Source organism: Pelmatolapia mariae, linkage group LG18 (assembly GCF_036321145.2).
Source record: "Pelmatolapia mariae isolate MD_Pm_ZW linkage group LG18, Pm_UMD_F_2, whole genome shotgun sequence".
Lineage (NCBI taxonomy): Eukaryota > Metazoa > Chordata > Actinopteri > Cichliformes > Cichlidae > Pelmatolapia > Pelmatolapia mariae.
Window position 1 is genome coordinate 26,913,723 of NC_086243.1, and position 24,888 is coordinate 26,938,610.

At 39.2% G+C, this 24,888-nt stretch overlaps 1 pseudogene; it reads right to left on the reverse strand.

Annotated features, from left to right (window-relative positions):
• Positions 1-13,480: 13,480 nt before the first annotated feature.
• LOC134616172 (uncharacterized) lies at positions 13,481-21,224 on the reverse strand (annotated as a pseudogene).
• Between the last annotated feature and the right edge of the window lie 3,664 nt (positions 21,225-24,888).

A 24,888-nucleotide genomic window follows, 5' to 3' on the forward strand; every position in this document is an offset into this window, starting at 1 on the left:
TTGAGTTGCTGCAATGAAATTTCAGCCAAATGGTTTAGCCTGTCCCATCATTTTTTCACTTTTGGGATGTCTCTGAATTTAGCCCTGTGTAGGTTGATAATTGTTATTTCCATCAAATGATGTGACATCCTTTTATGCCTAACACATTACACAGTCATCATCAGTAAATGTATCCAGAATGATTTTCCCCCAGAATGATCTAATGTGTTTCCGCATACTTACATTTACATTTTTGAGCATGTATTTTTAGTTTTTAATTCAGTCTTAAGTGTGAGAAGTGTCGTGTTATTTTAATAATACACAGGTCCACTGTAATGATTCATAACCAACTCTTTAATCGGCCGTTCTTACTCGGTTCAACATAACATTCCATTTGTGTTCAAACCCACCGGTCTTGCCCTCTACCTGCCGTCATGCCTAACTACACTGACTGGCTCTGTTAACATCCTACTGTGCAATGCAATTACACCACATCTCCCCTTTCTAGAATCAATGGGTAGACTACCACTGACTCAACAGACCATAGAGGGTTATTCTGCCTCTGTGGCTGGAAGGTCTGTTCCTATTCTTACCTGTAAGAAATATTATACAATCAAAACCCTTAACTCTAATTAACATTCAGTAAAACAAACTCTTACTAATCTATCTCATCCCATATCCGGCATTTCTCAACTTCTGAACATATATATTTGAATATGACAAACTTTAGCTTTTACCTTTACCCCTTACTGTGCAAAGATTACTATGAAAGAGGGTTATTCTTATCTAAACCTGTTCTTTCATGTGACCAGTCACAAGTCCAGTCTGGTTGGTCTCACAGATCTTATTCTGGGTGTAGATGGAAGTTCTGGAGAAATTGTCTCTGGAATGTCCGTACAGCACTGCTCCCTGGCTCCCACAGATTCTGACTCCCCACTATCACTCTCAGTTTGGTCTGGAGGTTATTTCATGGGAACAAGGTGCCAACAGTTCTGGCTAATTCTCCCATGAGGTCCCTCTACGAGATAATGTCGTGGTGTTGTTTGGCTGCCAATAACGGCGCCACTGGCTCTCTCGTCTGTGATCCACAGTTCTTGTCCTGGACTGAGCCCGTCATGGCTTTGTGCGCGATGACAAAGGTTGTATGACTGTGCCTCATTAGTCCTCCTCTCCTTCTCCCTCGTGGCAACAACCACACTATCAGGAAGTGCAGGGTCAAGCAGAGATGGCAGTGTTGGCACTGTGGTTGTAAGATGTCTCCCCATCGAGAGTTGGGCTGGACTGTAGCCATTCTTCAGTGGGGTGGCTCTGTAATAGAGTCAAGTGTGGATCAGGGCTTTCCTTAATAGATTCTTGACAGTCTTAACTGCTCGTTCGGCTTTGCCATTGCTTTGGGGATATTTTGGGCTGCTCGTGATGTCTCAAAAACTGCCCCTGAAAACTGTGCTTCATCATGTGTAACCAGCTGCTCAGGGATACCGTGACGTGCAAAAATCCCTTTGAGATGATGGATTGCCCCTCTGCATCCTCTAACTTTGAAGGTGTGAATCTTCACAAATCTCGAGGCGTAATCCACAACAAGAAGGTAGGTTTTCTGCCCCGGACTAGCATGTCGTCCATGTGGCAAACCACCCCTTCCATGCCATCTGTAACCTCTGTGACCATCCTGTTGTGGAAATGCTCTGGTGCTGAAGCAATCCTGAAGGGCAGTCTCTTGAAGTAATAACGCCTGAACTGTGTGATGAAAGTGGTGTATTTGGCTGAATTTTCCATCAGAGGTATTTGCCAGAACTCCATGTTAGCATCCAGCTTGCTGAATATGCTAGCTCTAGCCAATCTGCCCAGTGCTTCCTCCACCGATGGCGGTATCATTTTCTCTCGACACACAGACTCATTAAGGTGTGTAAGGTCAACACTTATGCGCACGGCTTCTGTCTTCTTTGGCACCACCACCATGCCTGAGCACCAGTCAGTTGGCTCCTCACTTCTGCTGATCACCCCCAGTTGTTCCATACGAGCCAGCTCCTGCTTAACCTTATCCATCAGAGGTAATGGGCTCTTTAAGGTGTCTTTAAGGAAAAAAGGCTGAGCTCCAGGTTTCAGTTTGATGCCGTACAGCTGACGTACTTCTCCGAGACCACTGCATAGCTTTCTATAACCAATTTTTGAGTGTCTCTATAGTTATGCTCTCCAGATGGACCACGAGCTCCACCTTCCTAATGTCAGGTCTCCCCAGCAAAGCCATGTGCAGGTGTCTGATGACTACGGATGGGTATTGATAAGATTTTAACGATTCCGATTCCATTTTCGATTCTTTATCGATTCTCTTATCGATTCTTTTTAAAAAAGGAGAACACTAAGGTCGATTAGCTTAGAACTTTGTTTTATATCTTCTCTTTGAACAAGATAGAAATTTAGGAGTAGCATGGCCTTACAAACCCAACAGTGAGATCTTAAGAGATCCACAGCCTATGGCTCTTCAATGGGGTGTCACAGGGTCCCTGGGGAAAAACATTGTAAATGTAAAATAATAAAATAAATATTCTTCTGTAGCAATAACAAAGTATAACATAAATTATTCTGTAGCAATTACACAAGAATATCCAGTAATGTCCCTGCCTACAATTAAACACATTCACTTACCGAAAATCGAGGGCATTATGGGATCAGAACGATGCCACCTTGAAACGAAACCGAAAAAAATATTGAAACCGAAAAAAATATTGTAACTGAAATAAATGTACTGAAAAATCTTGTATTGAAACCGAAAAAAAAATTGATAGTGAAAAACAATTAATTGAAACTGTAATTTTTTTGTTTTCGCTTACAATTTTTTTTTTTCAGTTTATTTCAGTTACAATATTTTTTTTCGGTTTCAATATTTTTTTCGGTTTCGTTTCAAGGTGGCATCATTCTGATCCCATACTGTGGCAAATGGGTGCAAGCCTTTTACCACAAACTTAGTCACTGCTCGGTGACATTCGTCTATCCTGGCCTGAAAGGAGACGCTACCGGTAGACTGCAGCGAGAACTGCCAGCGAGCGCCAGCCAGACTCTGTCTGTCTCTCTCATCATGGTCACCTAAATGCACAGCAATGGCAGGTTTTGTAATAAGACAGATTGCGCTAACATAATATGCACTGTTAGTTGATTATTTACCTGCCGCATTAACGGGAGAGGACGTACAAACGTTACCGCTGCTGCTGGGTTGAGATTCACGAGTCCGGAGCGGAATTAAAAACACGACATTCATTTGAGGTTATCGCGTGTTTTGTGAGCAAATGCTTTTGCATATTCGTAGTGTTTCCTCCCTTAAATGAAGTCTCTACTTTGCAAGTATTACAAGTTGCCCTGTTGTCATCCGTTCTCTTAAAGTATAACCAAACTTTTTAGAGTTTGAGCCGCCATGTTTCCTGCCAGGTAAATGACGCTCCGCAACGTATTGACGTCATTCGCGGCGACTGGAATCGATAAGGGAATCGTTTGCAAAAATGGCAAACAATTCCAAGGAATATCAAAAACCGGTTCTTGTTGAGAACTGGTTTTCGACACCCATCCCTACTGATGACAAAGATATCCTCTAATATTTCTTTTTCTCCCTTCCTCGATGCATGCTCGCTGATCCCAACGACACCCAAAAGACTCCTCCCAGGTCCCAGCAGAGCCTTGGTTGGTTTGTGGAGACTGAGAGGATGGTTACCTTGTACTGGTAACCCTTACTGGTAAGCCTTCTGGTAATCCTCAGTCCTGAACCCCACTTCCCTTTGTGATTTGATGTGTAGAGTTTTAAAATTTTTATTATTTTTTTCTATTAATAAACATAATCTTATGAATTGTAGAATCATGTCTCTTACGTCATCTTAGTGTGCCTTACTGATGCTTTTACTCATTTCCTTGGGTTACATTACCAAGGTGGCGTTGTTGGCAACTTTTGGCTCCCCAAAACATGGTGGGAATACTGAGTTTTACAGACAAAGCACTAAAACTATTTAATTACCCTTGTCTTCCCACATTAGGAAGCTAAGTTATTGAAGTAAAATGAAAATTTTTAGCCTACATTGACTAATTTGACAATTTCTTCAGTTCAGGTGTCAGACCCCCAAAACCTTTTGCTTTCAAGATGAAATCTTCTGTAATGTTCTTAACATGAGCAACAAGCATTTTATTTACAAAGTGATACAGATTCCTTGTGTGATATTTGAGAATTTTTAACATGTTTGCATGTCTTGTGGAGCGTTTGTTATGTTTACATTCAACAGAAATTTAATTCTAAATCAAATGTGTAAACATATGTACTTACATAACATTTGCAATACCTAATTTTGTGCTCTATAACCAAAAACAGTATCTGCATAAAAATTAGCAAACCCCCAAAATGTGTTAACCTGTGTAGTTATCTACACTGTTAAAAAAAAATCCTAGAAAAACAGTAACATTCCGGCAGTTGGGGCGCCAAAATAACACCATAAAATAACAGAAAATAACTTTCTCATAAAAATACGGTTATTTTCAGTAATGACAATACAGTTTGTTGCCCTAATTTTACATGGGAGTTTGCCTTTTTCAAGTGCTTTTAAACATTAAATTAGGAACATTTTAATGTGATTAAACAATGAAATTACCTATAAACAAGGTCAATGAATGTGGCAATATGAATAATAATACTTAAATGTACAGAAATATATAGTTAACAGTTGGTTTAAATAATAATGGATTGCATGCCCTGGGACAGACTGACAGAGGCGAGGCTGCCATATCGCACCATCGGCCCCTCTGGCCATCACCAGTACACTCATAAAAATTAGTCATTGGATGAACTCAATTTGATTGATGGCAGGTTTTCCACGTAATACATATATTTTGGTTCAACCAAATCTACATACATCATGACAATTTATTTAAATTGAGTCAGTCAAACACAATTTTTTAAATACGTTTAAAAGGAAGAAAATTACATTAATAAGATGTGAAAGGGGGCAGCTTAGATAATGTCACTTCAGAAAAGAATATAGCCCACATGGTTTTCACTGCCCTATGCATAGCCAAGAAAACAGTCCTCATGAACTGGAAAAATAAAAATAATCTTAATTCTAACCAGTATAGAAATTATCTATTAGATTACATTAGTCTTGATACAGCCTCTGCCACCACATCAGATCAATTGCTCTGGGCTCCTTTGATCAGCTCCATCACCTAGTGGGGGTGGGGGGTCATAGTTTGGTCCCACCTTCACTGTTGTAATTGGTGTGGGGGTAGGGACAGGCTTAGGGCATCGGGGGGTTCCCCAGGAGCATCTTCCTTGGGGGGCTCAACCTGGGGTAGCGGTCATGGCCAATTAAGGGCTCTGTTGGCTCTTAGGTGACGGTTTCCTCGTGGCTGCGTGCAGCGGGGCTAGGGGAGGGTCTGTGCTGACGGACGTGAGTTACTGACCTGGTAGCCTGGCTGCCCCTGGGTGGGTCCGGGACGGGCGTGAGGTTCTGGGGGCGCTCCGTCTCTGGGCTGGGGCCCTGGCCGGGCCTCGGGGGCTCGGGTCCTGGTTGGTGTGTTGCTGGGGTTGTGGGCGGGTGGGTATATGGGGGCCCGGTCCTGGCGCAGGGCGCCGCCAGTACATCGAGCCACCTGGGGGACTCTTCAACTGGTGGGGGAGGTTGTCACATCTTGCAGGAGCTTTCCTCTCCTCAGGAATTCTCTCTGCAGGAGGGGGAGATATAGGAGAGGTGGAGGAAGATCTCAGCCTGGGCGTCTATTGTCTTGTGTAGTCTGGAAGATGAGTGGATGATGGGGTGGGTGCAGTTTTCTCTGTAGTGGGGTCGGGTGGGCTGTCCCGGGCTCTGTGGGGCCGGGCGGCGCTGCTGCACTGGGCCCTGGTCCGGATGGGCCTGGGCCCCCTTTCCCTGGCGGGTTGCAGAGCATGGGGGTGCCTACTGGGGTCAGCGGGGGAGCTGGCCCCAGGGAGGGGTCACTTGCCCCTCCCTTTCTTCCCTCCCCATCTCCAGCTGCCTCCCTCTTCCCGCTCCACCACAATCACCCACACATGCAGGGCCTTGGGGTAGGGGTGTGTCACCAGGGTGCAGAGGAGGCATCCCCCCCCTCTGTCCCCTTCTGGCTGCCTCTGCCTCAATTTTATCTCACAACTTAGACATTCACATTACTCACACTCTCATAACACATACATATAGGATCTTGGGGGTGGGCTCACAACACGGACTCCAAATTACCATCAGGGTGTACACCTCACCCCTGGCGTCGTTGCCCACCTCTCAATTTTAAATACACGTAGACATTGAGGGCTATCAGGAGGGGCTATGCGCTTACCTGCTGCTCTCTGGCAGGTAGCTCCATGCCCTCCTGGGTTTTAATTGCACCTTAGAACACATATACATCAACACTACATATGAGCGGGTAGAGGGAGGTTTGGAGTCTTCTCACACCCCCGGTCTCTGCGGCCTGCTGGAGCGGGGGGGCTAGGAGGAGGAGTTGGCCGTCCGACTGGGGTCTGGTGTGTGGGGCCTCCCTGCTGCTGCAGAGTCAGGGCAGTCTGCTTCTCCCCACTGCAGGGAAAAGGGTAACACCACCTGGGTCTGGGTGCAGTTTCCCCCTCCAGGGGCAAGGGTACCTAGACCCGGTTCTTAGAGTACGCTTGGGGAGTGTGATTGTGTGTACAGCGTCTCTTTATGTCTGTCTCCACATTGGTTGAGTGTGGAGTAATTGCCTATGAGAGCATGAGGGTGGGAATGGATGTTTGTATTTGAGTGTGCCTGTATGTCTGTGTCTATATGTCAGGTTGGGTATCAGACGCCACCTCTCTGGGGACATCTCAGGCCCTCCAAGGTTTGGAGGCCTATCTCCCCCCACCACTTCCCCTGCCGGTGGCAGACACCCTCAGACATCGATGCGTTGGTGGTTCTTTGTGTCCGGGGGTGGGCGTCCGGGTACACACCGGCTCACTCCTTGGTGGCTGCTTATCGGGGCCTGGAACCTGGGGCTCGCTCGGGCCACTTCGGGGGTGGGGTGCCCTCGGCCTCTCGGCCTGGGGCTCGGTCACTCAGGCACAGCTGGCTGCCGGCGGAGCTCACGGGCACGTCACTGCAACCCCCCCTGGCTTCTGCTCCGCGGCTGCTGAGTGATCCCTCATCTGGGACTCTCCTCAGCTCTTTCTGGGACAGTGGCGCGGCTGCCCCTCTGTTGGTCTTCCTTGGTCTCTTGTGTTCTGGGGGCCTCTGGATGTCTGGAGTTTTGATCTCCTCCATACCTGCCTCATGCCCTGGAGGATGGGACTGTGGCCCCCCACACCCTCTAGCAGATCATTACATTAAGGAACCTTTTAAATACAAGCGCGCTCATGCTCACAGGTGTACACACAGGTGATCACACACACAAACTACACCCTTTTTGGCTCCTACCTCAAAGCACACTGTGCGCTGTCGATCTTACGTGCTGCACAATAATGTTTAATATTAAGTATTTAGTGTTATATTCCCATATATCATTGTGATGTTGTTTATTCTATTACTCTCGTTTTCTTCTGCTTGTTTTCTTTTTTCTTTCTCAACAGGTGATCCAGGTGATCGATATGTATTTTTTGTCTGCTTATTTTGTTGGTTTTTGTTTTTTGCCCTTTATCCCCGTCCCTCTTCTCCGCTGTTTTTTTTTGTTTTGTTTTGTTTTTTCCCCCCTCTTTCTTTCTCCCTTTTCTTTTCCCCTGTCCCGTATCTAGCAAGTAAAAAAAATAAAATAAAATAAAATAAACAATAAAAGGTAAATCAAATGGACCATTACGGCAAGGCTGGGATGGTCCATTTGGTAAAGTAAATCCGTTGGGCATCTTTCTTCGCCTTTAGACAATAATTCTGATGGCAAAAGAACCAAACGGGACAGGTTTAAAAAAAAAAAAAAAAAAAAAAAAAAAATAAGATGTGAAAGGTTTTGGTTGGTTCAACTCAATACAATGTCATTCATTTGAGCTAGATTTTCTTTGGATTAAAATTATTTTTTTAAGTTCAACTAACTCATAATTTTAATTACCAGAAAACAAATTTAATTATTGAAATAATAACAAAATTAATTTGTTTTTTCAACTCAATTTTATTCACTTGAACTAACAGCAGAAACAGAACATTTTGTGAATAAACATACATGTCACATGGTCAAATTAACCTTAACAAATCAAAGTTCTAACAAAAAAGTGCTGTCTTACATTTGAATGAATATCAAATCTGAATAGGAAACACCTTTGTATTACTAGGCAAGACTGAAAACAAATCTCTCCCCTCAGTATAAAAGTATAAAATTGCAGCTTTTTCAAACTGCAATTTGTAAAATCAGATTTCACTTAAGAATCATTGTATATATTTACAGTAACACTTGCAGGTAGCTTTTCAGCAAATTCGCAATGATAACCTTCTAAACATTACAGTTCACACTATAGTACCAGTCACTGACCATTTTAAACAACCCAACAATACTTGAATACAAATATAATGTATATATAAAAGGTTTTCATTAAGAACATTTTTGTGTTACCAAAGGGGAAGTATTTTAATAAGAAAAAACTCTCAACTTTACTTCTCTAAAACCAATGACATTCAAACTTTTACAAGTGTATAAAAACGGGAACACCAACCTTAAAACACTGGAAGACACCAAAGTTGTTAACATTTGTTTTGTGTCTTTGAAAATCCCAAAAGCAATTAAAAAGAAAATGCTGGTTACAACCATTAAACTTTTTTTGAGCTAAAATCCCACAGTCCTTTTATCCATCTATATTAGTATAGATTAAAGGTTACATCACTCACATTAGGATGTTCATCTAAAATGTTCAAACAGAACAGCAGACATTCCATTTGTTTTGTTTGGTTTTTTTTTTTAAAAAAGGTCACAGTTTGAAAAAAAAAAAGAGATAAAAAGGCATAAATCAACTTTTGTGCTGGAGTCTTGTTTGCCTAAGCAAACATCTTCATTTTTATTTGCTGCATCTTTGCACTGAGCATTTGGCCATCCAGATTCATTCAAATCTTCTGACAAAACTCCAAAGTGTACTTGTGGTCATTTGGATAGCTTAAATCAAGTGCAAAAATCAGTTCAAAGAAGACGATGAATGCCATGATGACACCACCGAGGTTGTTCATAAATGTAGTACCTTCAGTGACAACTCCCACATCCTCTGGCTGCCTTCTCTTGTGGTGGTGTAAATACCCATGACAGTTGCTGCAATGGATCTCAACTGTTCATCCTCAGTGGAGGAGGTCTGAAAAACAGAAACAATGCCATATAAAATAATAATAATAAACTTTATTTATAGAGCACACTAAAAAACCAAGGGTATACCAAGGTGCTTGACAAAATAAAATAGGAAAAAGGAGATGGGAGGGAAGGAGAAAGGACCTGGCACGTATCAATTATAAAACCATGACAATCATAATACATAAAAGTAGTTAACAAAGCATAACGGATAAAAATGTATCAATGCACACCAAATATTAGCTAGGTGGAAAAGCAACATTAAATAAATAAGTCTTCAGCCGTGATTTAAACAATGGCATAGAGTCAGATGCCCGGATAGCAACAGGAAGATTGTTCCATAAGACTGGGGCAGCTACAGCAAGCGCACGGTCGCCCCGAGACTTCAGCCGAGAATGAGGTTGCTCCAGAAGAAGTTGGGTAGCAGATCTAAGTGCTCTGACAGGAGTGTGTAACCTAAGAAGCTCATTGAGGTAGCTCAGCGCCAAGTTATTGATAATTTTGTACGTGAAAAGTAGTATTTTAAATTGAATATAGGTATCTGACAAGCAGCCAGTGCAAGCCAGCAAGAACAGGAGTGATGGAGGAAAAATTCCTGCAACTCGTCAAAAGGCGTGCTGCCGCATTCTGGACAGTCTGCAATCTAAGGAGAAGGGGGGAGGAAAGGTCAATGTAAAGAGAGTTGCAGTAGTCCAACCTGGAAGTCATGAATGCATGAATAAGTTTTTCCAGGTCATTATGCGGAATATAGCGCTTGGCCTTAGAAATGAGGCGCAGCTGATGAAAACTAGACCTCACTACGGCAGACACTTGCTTGTCAAATTTAAACGAGCTATCCAGTAATATGCCCAAATTACTGGCATAATGAGAAGGGGAGCTAGCAAAGGGCATCAGAGCAGCACACAATTGGTCGCGGGGGATTTTACTATCAAACACCACAATCTCTGTTTTCTTTTCGTTCAGGACAAGAGAATTATTCTTGAACCTATCTTTAACCTCATGCATTCACGAAAATAATGAAAAGACATAGCAGGATCATCAGTAGTCTAAAAATAAATCTGTATATCATCAGCATAGCAATGAAAGGCAATATTATACTTCTGAAAAATTGCTTCAAAAGGGAGCAGATATAGTGAGAAGAGAATAGGGCCTAATAAGGATCCTTGAGGCATACCACAGCGTACAGGTACAGAGGAAGACGAGAAGTTGACCAAATTAACCGAGAATGACCTGTCAGCGAGATAAGATTTAAACCACTTAAGGGCAGTGCCTCTTATACCCACAGTATGCTCAAGTCTTAATAGAAGAATGTTATACATTTTATGCAAGTCTTTTATAAGTTTTCACTATTTCTTTTCCATATGGGTTCACTGGTTCTCCAGTGCCCTCCCCTATGTGAAAAGGAGGATGTTTTTACTGTTATTGTTATTATTCATAACCATTATTGTTTCTGTTGCATCACTTATCATTTATCATTATCATTTCATCAGAGCATTTTTGAAGCTGTTGATTAGGAGGGGGCGATATAAACGATATACGATAGAAACGATATAGATTTGGCCAACGATAGAGATTTTGACTATATCACGATATCGCATGTTGATGATGTCATCAAGCTGCGCCTGTTTTGGTAGAAAGTATCACAGTGGCTACAAGCATTATCACCAGTAAATTATGTTCTCCTGACTGAAGTTTGGCCCGTGTATAGCATCCTGCTATGCGATTGCATTTGTCCCTGACCACCAGAATCCCTCACGTTAACTTTTATCGAGTGGAAAAAAAGTTGCCGTTCATCCTCCAGCTTCACTGTGCTAATGTTATGCTAACATAGCTGTGTCGCTAGCAATCACGTAGCACAACATTATATACCAGGTAGTCCAACTTCGGTAACCCTGCAAACGCCACTGCTGTTTAGTGTTTCTGTCTTCACTTATGTTGGAAGTGGTAGCAGAGCTGTACGTTTTAATTAGTTTCAAAAATCTCTGTCAGAACATGGTATGAAATGTTTAGGTATAAACTAGCGAGCTAACTTCCTGTTAACTTCTAACTCTGTTAAATTTAATAAATTCTGTTTTCATGGATGCATGGATGTTAAACTTAATTGTTACACCCGATAAAGCAGCAACGCTGATGATTTAATTAAAGATGAAAGAATTTAGACTGTTTTTAACTCTCAGTGTTCGTTTGACTTTGGGACCTGAAGAGGACGGAGTTTTGGACCCAGATTACTCCTCACTACGGCAGCCGTAATGCTCTGACAATCCATCAAGCAGTCCATCAGCAGGCTTACCAAAGTTGTACTAAAACATTTTTTAACAGATTTCTACACGCCAAAATCGGTTCAAGGTCAGTGAGCACAACCAGAATTCATACATAAGGCACACTCTCGATTTTTGAGAAAATTAAAGGATTTTAAGTGTACCTTATAGTTTGGAAAATACGTTATACAGAAGAAAAGAATATATCGTGATATATATCGTTATCGCACATGCTTCAAATTATATCGCGATATGAATTTTAGGCCATATCGCCCAGCCCTACTGTTGATGTTACATTAAAGTCTGTATTTCAGGTGTTGTCATAATCACATGATGATCTTCCATTGCAGGTTTAACTGCAACCCAGCGACTATAATCGGCCTCTCCTTCCAACGCTTCCCCCTGACATAGCATTTTCTGATAATCTAACAAATGAAAAGTAAAGAAATTAGTTCTAATAATAAATCGTTTTGAACATCACAGGAGTGCACATTGTGCTGACTGGAGTTACTCTTACAGCCACATGGTTCACTTTTGGTAGCACCCTCAGTAAAATTAAAGACACCTCAAAACAATAATTTGTACTAGAATATGGCCTTATATAATAATAAACACAGAATGCCACATTATTAGATTATAAAAAGAAAACAGTAAGAATGAAGTTAGCCTTAGGACATTATCTTTCATTGAGCTCATGGCAGCTGGCTAGCTGCTACTAAGCTATCACAAGCTCTGAGTACTTAAAAGTTGGTGGCTACATAATTTCTCCTCTAAAACAAGGCACTTTTGAAAAGACCTGTCTATTTTGTCCAAAAAAAAAATAGTATTCCAGCAGAGAAGAGAATGGTAGCAGCACCAAAAGTTCAAAAAACAACTGCTTCTATGATAAATAGCAATACTCTACATTCAGCTCATAGGGAAATACACAATTGGTTATATAAAAAATTAATATGTTACCTTACCTGAAGGTGTAGTTTTATCCAAAAAGTACAGAGCGGCCAAGAGCAGCTGCATTCCGTTAGGTGATCCTGAAAGAGCGCAAAATTTTCAAAGAGGGTGGACCGTTGTGTAACTCAATAACTTTGTGTTCTTGTAACAAAGACCGCTTTGAGAGAAAATAATTTATGTTTACCACACAAATAATAATTGCAGTAACGCTGGAGTGCTACATTTACGTTGAGTGAGATTAAAAAAAATGTTTCAGCTTAAAGAGGGGCATGAATTTTTTTCTTTGAGTATACAAATGCGCATGTGCAAAAATGTACACCCCCTACCCCCAGTACCCCAACAAACTCATTCATTTTGTGTTCAGAATCAGCCACTGCTGGTTCAGAATACATTTAAGTTTACACAAAGAAAATCAAATTAATTTGGTATATTTTAATTACATTTCTGAACAACTAACAAAATTTGTATGTGTTCTTTGAAAGAAGGACCTGAATCTGTTTTTTGAGTGTAGGCGAAGAGTCGTGACCAAGGACACAACAACTGAGAGTGTCCGAGCCGGGGCTCGAACCGGCAACCTTCTGATTACAAGTCAAACTGCCAACTCTTGAGCCACAATCGCCCTAAATAGCACTAATAGTAAAAATTATTTGATGTTAAAAAAGTCTTTTCCACAGCATTACATTTGAAATTAACAGTACAATCTTTCAAATAACGGACAAATATTTGTGAAATTATGACATTAAAGATTGTTAAAATACATTTGTGAATGTATTTTAAAAATCTAAATATGCATATGTACAGACAAATACATTTAAAAAACAAGAAAATTATGTTTTATTACATTACAGTGATTTTACATTAATTTACATTTGAAATGTGAAATCACAGTCTATTTATGTAAATTTAATGATATTCTAGAAGAACAGAACAAAACTGTAAAATACACAGTAAAATACTTTTATATTAGGACTTTTTCTTACAGTGTACCACTGGTATCTATAACTTCAACATTTTCTAAAACCATATTAGTTATGTGTAAGTGGAAAGCCTCTTCTCTATTTTCGCTTCTTAATCTTCTCCATAATGTGGACACTGATCACAGCAATCACCATGATGGTCAGACCAACAGAGAACACGACTGTCTTCACCACACAGATGGAGATACCTGCAGACATGAGCAGAAATAATGAAACACACTAAACAAATTGGAAGTACAGTTTATTTTGTCTGACTCAAGAAATCTTTTACATTTCAGAAATACAGGTCATTTATTTCTGAATGTATCCCAACTATATTCAGCATTCCAGAGGAAAAAGTGAGCCTTTATTGTGACTAAATTAGATTCCAAACAACACACGAAACCAAAACTTCAGACAGGAAGCATCACTGGGAAACTCACAGGCCTGACAGCAAAAAACACAGAGTGCAGCAAGCGACACCATGACAAAGGACACAGGTAGGACTGAAGTATATATACAGTTAGGTGCCAATGTCCAAATAATTGTACCAGTACTTGGACACTGGCACAATTTTTTTAAACATGTTTACTGAAAAGCATTCCAATTACAGTTATATAATGGACATGGACATGTGTAGACTCTCCTCCTTTAGCTCCTTAACATGTCCCACACTCTTTTTAAAGGGCCAAACGTAATTGGACAATTGACTCGAAGGCTATTTCATGGACAGGTGTGAGCAATTCCTTCGTATTTTATTATCAATTAAGCAGATAAAAGGCCTGGAGTTGATCTAAGGTGTGGTGCTTGTGTTTGGAAGATTTTAGAAATTAATATTTTATTTTCAGTTATTCAACTTTTCCATTTAATCTTGAGCTCCTGAAATGAATTCATTGTGAGGAACTAAAAAACTTTTCTTCCTCACATTTTATACAGTCTTTTGTTGAACCCACTGAATTAAAGCTTAAAGTCTGCACTTCAATGACATCTGAGTTGTTTCATTTAAAGTTCATTATGGTAATGTACCTGGTTGCTTTAGTTACAAACAGTGATAGGAATAACAGTGTTACCAGTAACTGCGTTACTAACGGCGTTACTTTTTTCAGTGACGAGTAATCTAACTAATTACTATTTCTATCGTTACAACGCCATTACCGTTACTAACAAGAAAAAGCGGTGCGGTCGCGTTACCATTTTTCAACAAAGTTGAAGCTGTGTTCAGCTTACCACGCGTAATATCAGTTGCACGGAAGTAGCTGTCTACATAAGTAATCTGGGCGCTACAGCTTTAAGCAGCTAAGCGCTCCCACTGACGGCAATCACTTTATGGCACACGATGACTTTGGCACACGATGAGAGAGAGAGAGAGAGAGAGAGAGAGAGAGAGAGAGAGAGAGAGAGAGTGAAAGACAGCAGAAGATAGAGAGATAGCGAGTTTGGAGATGTGGGAGGTTTGTGATGTTTAGCATGTTTGGATTGTGTAGTTAATGTGTCGTGTTGTGGATAGTTTTGTGTTGTGTGTCAGAACAATGACGTGACTGCTGTCTCCAGGTAGAAAACAGGAGTGATAAACCTGCTGCTGTCAGACCTGGAGGTATCCGGCTGTGATGTTCCTTTATAGTGGGCAGAAATTGCTTATTTTGGAGTGGCACAAATAATTTGTGTGGCATCTCACTAAATGCAGAACAGCTGATTCACAATTCAAGTACTGAAGGCCCTTCCAACATTCAAGTATGTGGACTGGATTGTGGATTCTCTCACAATCCAAAGACATGTAGTTAGACATGGGGACAACATGCAAACATCACACAGCAAGTCTGGTTATTTCAGTTTTTCATCTGTAATTATGACGTTAAAGTCCACTGTGCTGCAGGTCACAGTCAGGTTACAGGAATCTGAGCACTTGGACACAGACTCCACTGTCAGCTTGGCAGGAGTCACTGAATCTGGGGAACAACAGGTGTGTAAGTATGTAAAACCGATCTATGACATGTTAACACTTCAAAATAATAATGAAAAATGAAACCTACCTTGAACTATGACCTTGTATTCAGCTACCCTTTGCTCTTGTTCGCTGACCACAACTGCAGCATAATCTCCACTATCATTGTGTTTTACATTCTTTAATATCAAAGAGTAATTTTGTCCAAAGACCTCAGCCCTTCCTGCATATTTGTTATACACTACTGGATCTTTATTAACAACATATTTAGCTATATTGATACTGGAATTACATTTCCAGAACAAATCTGTCTGTTCGCCAAGTTCAACAGGTTTCTCTATATCTAAGTGTAAGTCATTTCCATGCAGCACAAACACATGTTGGAGACCTAAAATAAAAGGAAAAACAAAACAAATCAGTCATGAACATCCAGCTGCAATTATGTTAAATCAAACACAAATGCAACAGAAAAAGGACCTGACACACACGGCGTTGCAGTGTTGTGAATGTTTTGTTTTTTTATTATATTTTTTTTCACCACAGCTTTTCACCTGCCTTCTGCTGCTTCCACCTCACAAAGCGCTTTGGTCAGGTCCCGGTAGCCTACTCACACAGGGGGAGGCATGATTGGACGATGGAGACCATCTTTTTTGGTCAACCTCCCCTGACACCACCTGCTGCTCCTCCCTATTGTTTGATTATTTTCATTATTGTGTAGTCACAACTAACTGCTTGTGTTTGTAGCATCCACCAAACAATAATCAGTTTCACATTTCAGATAAAGCTGTTGTGGAAAACCTGAACTTGTTATGAGATACAGCTTCCATCTCACTTTGGACAGCCCACCTCTCATATCTTGAGATATGAGCAAATATATGACACCAATCTAGTCTTACTACTAAATTAACAGCTGCGAAAGAGTTCCAGCAATCTTTCATTCTAGTTTATACGTCAACCAAAATAATCTTAGCCTTCCAGAACCAAACTGTCTGTTTCCAGTCTGTGACTCCTCCTATCCTTCACCACTGTCAAACACTATTGCATCTTGATAATAACTGTTTTTGGTAGTAAATTAAGTTTCTATTTCACTGCTACAACTGATGTTGATGTAAGTCCATTCCATGAAGTACAAGCACATTTTCAGACCTTATAAAGACCTAAAGAATCACGTAAGACATAAAGTCTTCTACTCACACCTCATTTGTTTTAATTATTTTCATAGTGTTTTTTATCATGATTGGAAATTAATGGGGAATTTGTTGCTTTGAAATAAATTATTAAACAGCTCTAATACCTCTTTTATAGCAGGATAAGATTTCACACAGTTCACAGTGTTGTTAAGAGGTCAAAATATGAAAAGTTGTTAGCAGTTGCTCCTCATCTGTGCCTGAAATCAGCCTTTAACTGTGATGTTGTTTTGAACTTTTCAGATAAATGTATCTTATACTCTTTGCTTTAATTAGCAAACATATAACTCATATAACAGGACAGTGCTACTTCTCTTTTATTAATTCAATAGCACATCTTCACCCAGGACAGAGAACTATTTTGAAAAAACATTATCTGAGACATAATGACATTTCTTCCATAAGCTTTTCTTCCTCCCCTCCCACCAAAAACAAAATTGGCCTGTTAGGACACACTGGTTTACACGGGAACATAACCTTCTTGCATGTGCTTCGGATGTGTTGGTTTTATTTTCTTTCAGAACCAGGAAACTGAGTCACTGCAAGAAAGGAAGTGACTGTTTTTAGATTGACTAACTTGTCAGAGCTTATTCAGCCTGTCAAAGACACAGCTCTCATTAAACTCTTGACTAATGTAGTTTGAGACATTAATCAAGTCTTTTACCCGCTGCAATAAAATGAAAGATACCTTTTGTAGTGAACACTATTATAAAAGAAAACATTTGCACTTTTCATCTTTGTCAGTTATGTCCCTGTCGCATTAAGGAATCTCTGCTACTATATGTGTGCTAATATTTAGACATTTTTTTCCTACCTTCAGCCTCAGTGCAGGACAGCAACACAAGAATCACAAAGAAAAACATTCTAGAGTCTCGAGGTTTCTCTGAAATCCAACAAAGTGGAAGTGTTTTACACCACTGACAGCAGAACAGGGTCAGCCCCTTCTCACAGCTGCATTCTTCCTCTATACAGACCAACAGTGCAAAAGTGAACTATCTGTGAGCTGTGCTAGTTTTAGCTCTGAGATAGCCATGGTTTCACAGTAACACTGCCTTTGAGCAGAAAGAGATGACAAAAGAGAAGCCATGACTCAGTCTGACAGTATCAGCCTGCAGGAACAAACTTTTATTGATTTCTTCCTGCAGATTTTTGGGGTCATGTGTGAGAGTTAGTGAGTTCATGTGCTTCATGAAATATCAGATGTCTGTGGGTTTTTCATTGATAATGTGAAATTCTGGATTCAGTTCTTGCTGGATTTATCCTGTACAGTAGTTATGAACATCCCCCAAAATCCCCCCAACTAAACATAAATGAGAAAGTTTATATATTAACAGCTGAAAATAAAATTTCTAAACCTATGAGCTCCATGCAGCCCACATCACAAGTCACTCGCTGCCCTCTTCTGGTCACATTGAAGAAAGTTCAGGGTTCAGAGATGTTAACGCTACATTGTGGAAAAGAAACACAGTGATATAATTGTTGGGTTTTTCTTTGTATCTATTATTATAGGATATACTGTACAATATAAAGTGCCTTGAGACGACTTTTGTTGGGGTTTGGCACTATATAAATAAAATTGAATTGAATTGTATTGAATTGAATTGAAAATCAGAAACACACTCCAGCCAATCCAAGAGAGAAGAAACTTGTATTTAAGAAAAAAACTTTAAAAACACAATTTTCTTTAAAAAGTGATACATAACCTTTATTTTTTATAACTTATTCAGCACTTTTATCACAAGTGTCTTTTTTGACCCATTTTAACGTGACCATGTTTATATGTACTATGTTTGCACTTAATTGCATTAATTTTACATTTAGTATAAAATTATCAAGTGATGAGTGAATATAAGTCAATTCTAGTCTGTAAAACTGTAAAACCTTTACTATAAAGGACTTGCAAAGTCTTGTTTTCAAAATTTCTAAATCATATTAATGATATTTTTGTAACATAGGGAATGAACAACACTCAGAGCATATATGTGGGTTTTATACAGCATATACAACAAATTACAAACAACGAAACAGGATACCAGTGGTTAGAGAAGAAGTTTTAAAAAAGAAAAACTTTTATTAAAGTTTTTTATAGAAGGCTGTGAACTATATGTACAGTGTAATTGATGCAGTACTTATTTTTGCCTCTCAACTTTCTCTATGATGTGGACACTGATGACAGGAAACACCATGATGATCAGACGCACAGAGAAAACAACCGTCTTTACCAAACAGACAGATATACCATCAGAGAGACTCCCACAACCTGCAACATAAAGAAAAGGTAAAATAAACAAACAAAGAATACTCAAAAGACCTTAAATGTAAAAACACTCTGAGTAAATTAGATGTAAAGAAAAATTTATTTCTCTAACAGAATTTGACTAGTAGTGATTGTTTTGTCTAAATTTTATAGACCGACAATGTGCAAAGCAGGTATACAAATAACTTAATTTGCTGGTTTTACTCTTAAACTAGTGGTCAAAAACAATAAAATAGCATCCAGAAAAATATTCATTCTCTTTCTGTGAAGTTATAATTCACTCTTGGTGTGAGAAGGCCACGTCAATTATTAATTTCTTTAAATGAAAGAAGTGTTATTTTAAGAAAAACATCTAAATGATCATCATCAACACTTTCTCTTTCAGTCTTACCGGCCAGTGGTGCACAAATATGTTCAATGTTCTTCATGTCTCTGGTCCAGCTGACCTGGTTGCTATGGTCACAGATGACTGATAGATTTGACAGGTAAACATGGAGAGAAGCACCTGAGGTCGTAACCTCTGATTGCTCTCTTCCTTCCTGATAGCAGGTTGTGGTGTCACACGTAAAAATGCTGCTGATGTGAGCGTGCTTTGTGCTGCAGGTCACCGTGAGGTTACACGAGTCTGAGCTGCTGGACACAGAATTGACAGTCAGGTCGACCGGTGACACTGGATCTGAGGGGGGAGGAGGTGTTTAATGTAAAATACACATCAGTGGTTACTCTCCATCAATGTGTGACAAGTTGCAATACTTACCTTGAACCATGATGTTCTATTCAGTTAATATTACTGTATTTATTTTATTATTTATTTTACTTAAAAGGGACAGTGCAGTTTAACATAGTCCAAGTACAAAACATGAAACTGATGTAACGCACATAAGTTTATAACTATTGCTAATTTTCAACAATTGTCCCTTGTTGGGCTTACAATCAAAATAGGTACATTTTACAATAAAAAATATATTTTCATACAACCAAATTACATCATAAATACAATTACAATCAGTAGACAATAATTTAAAATAAAATTAACATCATTAGTTAAAATGACTACATCTCTGATTTCCTTTTAACCAAACTTTAACCTTCAGTGTAAAGGATCTGATGTCTGTAATCAATTTGATTTTGGTTGGAAGTGTGTTCCACAGATGGCAAGCCTTTATGGAAAAAGCTGACTGACCGAATGTAGATCTGCGATATAATATCTTGCAGTTGCCGTCACCTTGCTCCTAGTAATACGATTACTATCTTGTCTCTGGATGTATCTATTGAGACACTCTGGGGCCATCCTATTTATACATTTAAAAAATAATTTAAGAAAACACAAATGATTAAAACTCTTAAAACCAAGTAGATTATATTTCTTTAAAATGTGACAGTGATGCCACCATACAGATTTTTTATCCATTATTTTTAAAGATTGCTTATATAAGGATACCAAAGGCTGAATTGTAGATGGTGCTGCTTGGGTCCAAACTGTCATACAATATGAAAAATGAGAGAATATCATGGAATGCATAAATAACTGAGCTGCTGAAGGGGGTATATAGTGCCGAATTAACTTAAAACAATTCAGATTAGCCTTGACTGTCTTAGAAATCTTCTTTACATGCTTGTCAAATTTAAGATGTGAATCTAAAATTATTCCTAAAAACTTAAAATGTTTGACCTCCTTTATTTCGTCGTTCCCTAACTTGACTTTAAAATCATCAGATGAACTTCGTTTCCTAATAGAAAAACACATAGAAACAGTTTTTTTAATCAATACAAGATGATTTTGTTCCAGCCATTTTTGGACATCATTTAGATGTACGGTTAAGGTGTCTGCTGCTTCGCCAGGTGACTTAGCTGGTACGTGTATAACTCCATCGTCTGCATAAAGTTGGCAGTTAGCTTGAGGCCCTATCACTTGTGCAGTATAAACTCCACTGTCTGACTCTTGAAGATTCTTCAGTTTCACAGAGTGATTTCTCACAGAAAACTCAACACTTCCAGAGTAATCATCAGTGACTGTTGGTTCTCTACCAAGTGAAAATGTTATTAAAATATTGTCAACCTTAAATGTCCATTGAAAAATAAACAAATATTTTGGAATTTCATCTTCCTTCACATCAAGAAGTACATCCTTTCCCTTCTGTACAAACACAAAAGTCACTGCACTGCACCCTGGAAAGAACAGAAGTCACATAATAGAATATCACTGAAATATATTTTCAAGCATTATTGATCATTTTGTAAATTTGTGCAAAAGAAATGATGCAAACCCATCCACACTAATATCACAATTATCACAGTTTTCACTTAGACTGAAATTTTTAAAAGCAGTTTAGGATTTTTTTAAATCCTAAACTGCTTTCTGGTTATTTAGACATAACATTTCTTACCTGGTATCTCGGTGCAGAACAACAGTGTCAGTATGATAAAGGAAGGCAATGTACAGTCTCTGGCTTTCATAGCTCCAATGTACAGCATGAAATGTTTTACACCAACAACAGCAGCACATTGTTTAACCTGGAGCACTGTCACGTTTGTCCTATTGAAACCGCACATTCTTTTATTGCGAAAGTGAACACATGAATCTACTTCATTGCCCTTTTTACACTTATTTAAATATGTTGATAAAGTCTGAAAATAAAGTTCAACCTTTTCCAAAAAAAAGGCTTTGAATGCATATGTATATGAAAAGTTAATAAAACAACAACAAAACAAATTTGTTAGGTAGATTAAACGGGTGGATTTAGTGGCAGAAACACACACGGGCTCGGGATAGCGGTGATGCTGATTTAATAACAGTGATAAGGGAATATTTACAAGGGTAGGGGGCTATAAACACGTTACCGCTTGTGGAAACGATAATGCTCCGACACCAGACGTCCGTCACTCGACTCCATAAATGCTCCCACTGATGACGTCCGATGCGCCGCAGGTGTGCCGGTGTTGTGCCAAAAAGTGATTGTCTGCCAAAAACTGATTTCCGGTATTTGCCAAAAACTGATTGCTCGTATTTAAACTGCTATAAGTAACTTGTTGGGCTATAATATGTGAAACATATGTCAAATGCATCCCTTATGGATGACATAAAGCCATCTTGAGCCACAAACAACATTCGTGTAACAAGGTAGAAGCCGCAATCAGTTTTTGGCAGTGACTTTTATATAACCTTTATTTATGCTGTTAAAAAAATCTCATTAACATTAAAAATGTCTTTTGTAAGAGTAAGCTGACCAAGAGGACAGCAGAAATGGCAGCAAATATTACAATAGTTCTGTAAAAATATTTTAAGTGGGGATAAAGGATCGGATTGGTTATAATGTAAGTACAATAACACAGAGTTGTAAAGATAGTTGAAAAACAGATAATTTTTTAATTCTATATATAACTCCTTTGTAAACCTTGTTCACCGAAGTCTATTTACGAACATACGTAAAGATATTACACATAAAAAATACACAGAAACATTGCAAATCACTTTTTGGCACAACACCGGAATGCCACCAAGCACCGCCCCGCCTACCTGTGCCGAAAAGGGAAACAAACCCAGGAACAACAGCACACATGCCCACCAGCTCCTAATAAAATTTCATTTTTGTGAGTCTTTTGAATACCATTTTTAGCACATTTTAATTTCAGTAAAAACAAATTACTTTCTTTTAGTTCTGTGTCCAGCTTTTTAGATTTCTTTGAATCTTGTTTTTGTTTTGCCCATTTGGATTTCCTTAATAAACTATCCTGCAACTTAAGTCTAAAATGTGGACATTCCCTTTCTCGTTGTGAAACAGTAAAGGTAGATATCTGAGTATAAATCCATGTTATTGTAAATAGCTCTTATAGGTTAGGTCTTATAGACCTAACTGTTTAGGCCACTAAAATAAACCCAGTCATATGGCAAATGCACTGATCTAGAGAGGAGCCGCCATAATAGGTGTGGCTAATAGATAAGGGAATGCAAGGCTACTCAGGCTCCGATTTTTATCAGAGTAGGTGGGGTAGACAACCGAGGGAAAGCTAGTTCGAACTAGGCAAGTCTCCTCCTCCATCATGCTTTATTTCAGCTTTGCATTGCCTACTGGGTAAGACCCATAGGATCAGGGATGAGGATTTTTTTTAAACACAAAGCCAGTCCAGCATTTCTGTATTGGGGTGCTGGTCCCACAAGATCAACAAACATTAAAATAACACAAAAACACAGGTAATCCACTGCCCTCTGCTGGTGATATCAAAGAAACACATAGAATAGAATAGAATAGAATAGAATAGAATTGTTATTGTACATTTACAACTAAATTAAAGGTGCTGCACACCAACTATGCTGGATTAAAATATAAATCATAGACAGCAGGAATAAATGGCAAAGAGGCAAAATGTCTAGAATCAAGAGTAATATAAACCAAACATTCAAAAGTCAAAAACCTGCTTAGCCTCCCAAACACTTTTTTTCCTAAGATGAAATCCTAAAAAGCATTTTAATATCAGCAAAAAGAAGTTCTATTCATAATTAAGCATTTGGTGGACTTCATTGATAGCTAATCATACATGCCCTGTGGAGTGCTTGTAAAGGTACACGAACAGTTTTATGCGTAGATTTTTCTTTAGTTTTGCGTCTGAAGTTTTTCTATGAGGTGAACACTGATGACAGGAGACACCACGATGATCAGACCAACAGAGAACACGACTGTCTTCACCATACAGAAGGAGACACCGTCAGAGAAACTCTCAGAGCCTGAAACACAGACAAAAGCAGACTTTGACTTTACAGCACATTAGGAAAGGATAAAACCAGTGGATGTAGATACCATTTGATTCACAATGTAATTGTCATTGTATATGTTTTACGGTCTGTAATAAAGCACCATATACTGAACACACTAAAGCTGTACCAAAAATAACAAGTTACGTTTCACTGAATAGTCACTTATACATTGTTTAATAATTTACTGGTCCTTTAGTATGGAGGACCACAAGAGCCACGCGCATCGAAATAAAAATTTCTGTGCTTAAATAATGAATTGTAGAATAAATTCTGCAATTGTAAATTCATTTTTGAATTCCAATTTAATAAACTGCATTTCAAAATCTTTTTTCCAATTGCATTTCAAAAAACATTTTTGAATTGCAATTTAATAAACTGCATTTCAAAATCCTTTTTTCAGTTGCACTTTAATAAACTGCATCTCAAAATCCTTTTTCCAATTGCAATTTAATAAACTGCATTTCAAAATCCTTTTTCCAATTGCAATTTAATAAACTGCATCTCAAAATCCTTTTTCCAATTGCACTTTAATAAACTGCATTTCAAAATCCTTTTTCCAATTGCACTTTAATAAACTGCATTTCAAAATCCTTTTTCCAATTGCACTTTAATAAACTGCATCTCAAAATCCTTTTTCCACTTGCACTTTAATAAACTGCAGTTCAAAATCCTTTTTCCAATTGCACTTTAATAAACTGCAGTTCAAAATCTATTTCCCTTTCCTGTTCGTTCCGGGATTAGGTGCTGGATTAGGTGCTGGATTAGCTCTTCGATTAACAATTTGCTGGAGGCTATTCAAATTAGCCACACCGTGGAATGTAAGGAGCTCTCTGATTGGTTGGTCAGACACAGGTTGTCTGCCATCCTGGATTTTTCTAGCTCATAGCTTCGCCCTGCTAAGAAGCGTGTGTGCTTGTACAAAGGCCGTTCAGCCTCGGGATTTACACTCGGCTCGACACAGATATGTGAAGAATGAAGGGCCCCTGCAGCGAAACGGAGAGCCAACCTCTGACTGAGTGCCTGTTTTCGCAGTCTGACCACCTGTTGAAGGTAATGTGCTAACGTGGCTAACGCTAGCATCACCGCACGTACCCCCGTTATTTTAAGGTCATCTTAGCTTATGAAAGTTTTACATCGCAGCTGTACGAGCTAGCTACGTGTTTTGTAAGCTGCTGTGCTCTTCACAAATAAAGCTGGAAGCAGCTCAGACTGTTAGAACCAGCACTGAGGCCTGTTACATTTATACAGTGTTAGAGCAACGGCTGCAACCTACAGCCTTTAAACTAGTGATTAAAATGCTGACAGTAAACTCGTCAATCCAGATGTTACCACATTACTCTATGGTACTTAGAGTTAAAACAACTGAGA